The sequence below is a fragment of the Mirounga angustirostris genome, unplaced genomic scaffold (assembly GCF_029215605.1).
Source record: "Mirounga angustirostris isolate CCGP_5_RB_7025 unplaced genomic scaffold, mMirAng1.0.hap1 SCAF_8, whole genome shotgun sequence".
Taxonomy (NCBI): Eukaryota; Metazoa; Chordata; class Mammalia; order Carnivora; family Phocidae; genus Mirounga; species Mirounga angustirostris.
In genome coordinates, this window is record NW_026991716.1 from 13142386 (window position 1) to 13148151 (window position 5766).

Below are 5766 nucleotides of genomic sequence, written 5' to 3' on the forward strand. Positions count from 1 at the left end.
TGCTTGATGAGGAAACCACAGAGATCATCTCTTGCTTTCACGTGCATGCATCGTTCTTTATTTTACTGTTTGGTACAAAAAGAAACTCATGGTCTGGATTCAGCATAATCACGTCTGCTTCTGTGATATGATTTGCGAAGGGATAAAGACATAGACTCCCTTCCATCTTTTCACTTTCTAGGATGGCCAACCCTTTTGGAAAAAAAAAAAGGGCAGTGGTAAAGAGATTACCTGGTTATTTGGTAAAATAGTTAACCATCATATTTTACAAAAAGAAGAACTCTAATCTGATGGCAACCCATAGAAAGCAGCAGCAACAGAACAACGCAAGTATGTGTGATCTTTTCAAAGACATCTAGATTTGTTTCTGGGGAGGATGGGGAGGCTTTTGAGATTCCGGGAGAGGAAAAGGCTATCAGAGCTGAAAAGGATCTTTGTGATCCTTAAAGCCACTTGAAGCTGTGGAGGGAATGAATGAGACCAGACCCACGTTAGAAACCCTAGGTGATCACACTTCTCCCACAGAGCCTGCTTGGAAACCAAGAAAGATTAAGTGACTCAAGAATTTAAAAACTTAGTAAAAGAAGAAGGGATCCAACCTACAATCTCCCCTCCTCTCTTTCCTTCCCTTGGGCTTTGTGTCCTCAGGTTCTTCTTAACTTAAATAATGAGTAGCTAATAAAAAGCTAACGGCAACCTACGCTTTTGCCCTTGTGCTGACCTTGAAGCACGGCTCTGCACTTCTGTGTGTTTCCCTCAATGAGAATTCACTCCACAACGCAGATTGTACTGGAGGCTTTAGTCTATTCTATTTTTTATTATTTTTGATTTTTTTAATTTTTATTTTTTAAAAGATTTTGTTTTTAAGTAACCTTTACACCCAACATGGGGCTCGGACTCATGACCCTGAGATCAAGAGTCACATGCTCCACTGACTGATCCAGCTAGGTGCCCCTTTATTTTTTAATTTTAAAATTTTAATTCCAGCATAGTTAACATGTTATATTTGTTTTGGGTGTAAAATGGAGTGATTTGACAATTCTATACATTTCTCAGGGCTTGTCAAGATAAGCTGTACTGAAGATTTTATAAGGAAAACTGAAGAGAGGATTTACATCTCACAGTGCTCAAACTTCACGTCTCAGTTTGTTGTTGAGATGCCCCTTCTCAATTTTATTCTCATCTGTTGGCCTTTCTACAGAGTAGTTTCTCAAAGTCCACGTGTTAGTGATTTCTCCCTCTCCCCCACCACTCATGATTCTTTTGCAGTTTCTCACCTCTCTCAATCCTTGGCATTAGCCACCCACAGGCCCTGGGCACTCAGGTTTAGATTAGCTTTTATCAGAGCATTCCTCCTTAAAATGCACATCTTTGCTTCTTGCAAGGGATTCACGTAAAACTGCTAAGGAAAATGATGATTATTCTTGTAGTGCCAATGGAACATAATTTATCAGAGAATGATATCTGGCAATGTTACCATATGCTTTGGGTTTCTTAATTTTTAGGTTACTTGCTGACTTTTTCTCCAAAGCTAGAGGTTGGGCTTGGTGGCCATGGAGATAAATGGCTTCCTGTCCCATCACTTTTAGAGGATGACATTGATTCTTTCTCCACTTTTGAGTGAATGTTTGCAAAGAATTCTGAGTTGATATTTTCCCCAGCAGCTGAGAGAGAAACTGATTGATTGTTTGTTTTGTAATTTCTCCAACCACGGGGAGTGGCCAACCATCTTTCTTCCTTCTCTTTTTTTAGGGGCTACCCTTGTTGGAATTTCCCCAGTGTCTCTCAGGAGGATCATGAACTGCGGCTTTCCTCGTGTGGTAAGAATTCCTTTATGACCACACTAAATCTCAGGTTCTAAGATCTGAGAATCAGATTCTTAGATCTGTTTTAGTTTTCAGATTTTAATATTACTGGTTGTTTATGCTCTTGGAGACACTGAAGAGTCTCCTGCATCAGGCCCGAGGGGACTCCATGATGTTTGCTCACAAGCTGTCTTGTGAACTCTTTCCTCCCCTACGGCAATTCACCCTCCTGCAGTTTTGTGTTACTTGTACGTGAACGGCACTCATTAAGGTCATATTTTCTGATGTGAAAATCATGCTTGACTTGATATGTACCAGGCTATCAAAGATGTTTGTTAAAATAAACTTGGGAAGTTCGGGATATGTTGTTGGGTTTCAGACCCGTGTAAGGAACACCTTCTCAGAGGCCATTGCATTTTGCTGCTCGTCATTTGTCTCCCTCTCAAAGACCTGGTTCCTGTCATTCTTCTCCTTCTGACTCATCTTCCTGTGATATTCTTTGACCACCTCATCGTTCTGTGGTTGGTGATTCTGCTCAAGCCCAAGAATATTGCCCCTTCTCTTTCAGCTTACTGGTTTCTATGGCTCGTCTTCCTTTCCAATATTTCTTTCTAGGTCAGGCATTTTCCCTCGTCATTCTTTCATTTGCTGTATGTCACATCCTAAGGAATATCCACTGTTACATCTATCTCCACCCCGTGCATCCCATTCCCTCCCCACCAGACCTTCCTGTTGCCATTGCCACCACAATGACTCCACGTGCTCTTGTTCCCTCATTTCTATCCTTGTCATTCAAGGGTAACAGTTCAGTGATCTTTCCCCTTCTCTGGCCACTGAGTTCATTTGCAACTAACTATCCAGCCAGTTTCTTGTTGTCAACCTGCCTGACCGTAACCTCTACTGTTTACTCTTGCTGTCTGGCCCTTCTTCCAGATCTTCCCTGTCACCTTTCATCTCTGGAGTTGCCAGTATTCACTCCAAGTTGTTTCTTTTTCCTCCTTTCTTTTACTTCTTTTCACATTCTTTTTTTTTTTCTTTTTCTTTATTTTTTAAAATTTTGAATAATTATAGATGTGTCAAAAGTTACAATGAGAGCAAGGATAGCCCCGACTGGTCCCCTGCACCCTTCACCAAGTCTCCCCCATGGTCACATAATTAGAGTACTACATCAGAACCAAGAAATTGACATTGGTACAACGCGTGTGAGAAGTTCTATGCCATTCTATCACATGTGTAGATCCAGTACCCATCAACATGCAGAGCTCTTCTATCACCACAGAGATCTCCTTCATGCTACCTGCTTATAATCATACTCACCCACTATCTCCAACCCCATGACAACCACTAGTCTGTTCCCCAATTCTGTGATTTGGCCATTTAGAATATTATCTAACTTACCTTGTATAGTACATGACCTACTGAGACTTGCTTTTTTTTCTCATTCAGCAAAATGCCCTTGAAGTCCACCCCAGTTGTTGTGTGTATTAATAGTTGATTCCTTTTTATTCCTGAGTAGTATTCCATGACATAGATGTACATTTACCTATTGAAGGACATTTTGATCCCTTCTAGTTTTTGGCCATCGCATAGTATTTTCTCTCTTTTTATATTTTTCTTCCAGGTTGCTACTTTTAGCAGATGTTTGCAGGAAAAGAAAACCTTTCGAAAGAGGAAGACTTACCCATTGGTTCTTTTGACTAATGGAGGCGTAAGTTTAACTCTGAGTGATTGACAATGTAGATACACTGTTTTCTTTTCAGAAACAGGTTTGGTTTTTTGGCATCTGGACTTAAACCTTCTGTTCCAATTCTTGGTTGTTAGTAAATGCCCTGTCTGGGGTGAAGGCACTAGATTTAACCTCCACAGAGGTGTTCCAATATAAATTTTGATCACAAACGAAAATCAGGTTTACTTATTTTAAGTTAGGATGTTAATTTAAAATGACTACATTGTTACCAGGGCTTTGGTGACTGTTCAGGAAAGCCTTAAAGCCTTAAAGTTATTTCTGACAAAATATATTGAAACTAGTGGCCTTTAGAACTCAGTACTCAAGGGAAACGGAGCAAGCTGAGTTTCAGCTGTTTAACTTGAAGATGGGGTCACCCAGTGGCATTTGCTAAAGGAAGATATTCATAGGCTTATTTTCCAAATGAGTTTAAGGTTCAGTATTTTGTTAGCCCTGCATGTGCTTGAAAAGGAACTCCTGAGCACTGGTGGGTAGTTTTATCTTGGTTCTAGTAAATGAGTGGGTTTGCCTGACATTTTTGGCATGCAGTAATGAAGGTTAACATAGGATTTCCCTTCGGTGAGTAACTTGGCTTCATTTTATGTTTGAAGATTTCACATATTTGCATAATGTCCAAGTTGAGGTGATTATATGGCAGAGGAATAAAAGTGTAAATCTTAGACTATTACTGGACACTTGACAGTCTTCCAGGGTAAAAGGGGATTTAATATATATGAAATAGAAGCTTGGACTGGCACATCAATATTTTTTCTTTTCTTTTCTTTCTTTTCCTTAAAGTTTGCAGGAAATTTCAAATTTTGATACTTAAAACAATAATCAGAATCTTCTCCATTTTATGAAGTCTTAGGTCTTGGCTTTGTTGGGGACATTCAGTTTTTGTTAAAGACATTTGTGAAAGTTAAGATCCCACCCCGTATCCTTTCCTTCCCCCCATTCCCTCCCCTAAATTTGAATGCTCCTTAACACCTGGGAAGTACCTTGTATTCATATAAACTGTATCTGGAAGGACTGAAAGCACTTTGTACACTTTATGTAATGAATCCCTCATTTCCCTCCAGGTGGGCAGAGGACGGTGAGCTAAGATAGACACTGTGGATCTCTGCATTTGTGTGACAAGCTCTGAGTCACCAAAGTGAGTCACTGGCAAGATGGGGAAGGCGCTTTCCCCCCAGGCTGATGTTCTCAAACTAGTACTTTCAGCATTTGTTTTTACACTATCTCAAGGTATCTCCAAGTGTCTCCTGAGATTACTGTAAGATTCACATGAATTTGAGTGACTTTTAACCCAAAAAAGCAGAAGGAAAAAACCAAAAAACAAAACCTATTGGAAGGTTTCTCCAGATGCGTTATAGAAGAGTGCATTGCAGGGCAGTGTTGTAGCTCAAGAAAGTTTGAGACATGGCTCTAAATGAGGATTTATTGCAACTGCTCATGGGCCAAATCCGAGAACCAGGACATTCAGGGTAAAGGGGAGGGGAAATCCAGTGGTCTCTTTTTCAAAAGAAGTTGCTGACCAGAGTTCTTGGGCTCTCCTTTAGTAATACTGTGAACATTAAGTAATCAGAATTCTGTATTAATCAGTCTTTCTGCACATCTGCAACATGAGGACTGATACTGGCAATGATGACTCAGATGTGAAACCTCTTGGCTCTGAATGATCGAAAACCAAATTTCACAGAGCTTATAATTGTGTTGGTGTTCATGCTCTGCCACCATATTTGAATCCTGTGAAAAGTAAGAGTATCTATGACTAGCCATGGTGGCAGTCTAATAAGGAAGGTCGCTCATTTGCTGGTGTTTCTGGGGCATGGAGTTTCCAGTTACATCCTCATAGGCAGTGAGGCTTCTAAGCACCCAACTATCCAAAGGCCGGTTGGGACCTGGTTTTTTATCACACAGAGCATTTCAAAAACAATGGTGGGGATCTGGGAGAGAGAGAGAGCTCAAAGCTGAGAAGTAAGACAAAGCAACTGGCACTAAGTTTACCCAGTGCCTAGTGTGTTAAGAATTATGCATTAAGCATTGTCCATGCCTTCTCATCTGTCACTGAGAAACGTAACTGACGAGTGATGGGAGCCTCACCAGGGGAGGTCTGGGGTGATGTGGTTTAGGGACAAAGCATCAGAAGACACTGGTGGGGGCTTGGGTGCTTATACTGGCAGTTAATAGAAACTGTGGAAGTGATCTCTGTGATAAGGACATGTAGTGACTCAG

The 5766-nt window shown here is 40.7% G+C and overlaps 1 long non-coding RNA gene across 1 annotated transcript; it reads left to right on the forward strand.

Moving 5' to 3' along the window:
• The first annotated feature begins 244 nt into the window (after positions 1-244).
• On the forward strand, positions 245-4799 carry LOC123836882 (uncharacterized). Its single transcript, XR_006789102.2, has 4 exons — positions 245-330; positions 1753-1820; positions 3427-3513; positions 4611-4799. It is a non-coding gene; the product is annotated as an uncharacterized LOC123836882 (long non-coding RNA).
• The last annotated feature ends 967 nt before the right edge of the window (positions 4800-5766 follow it).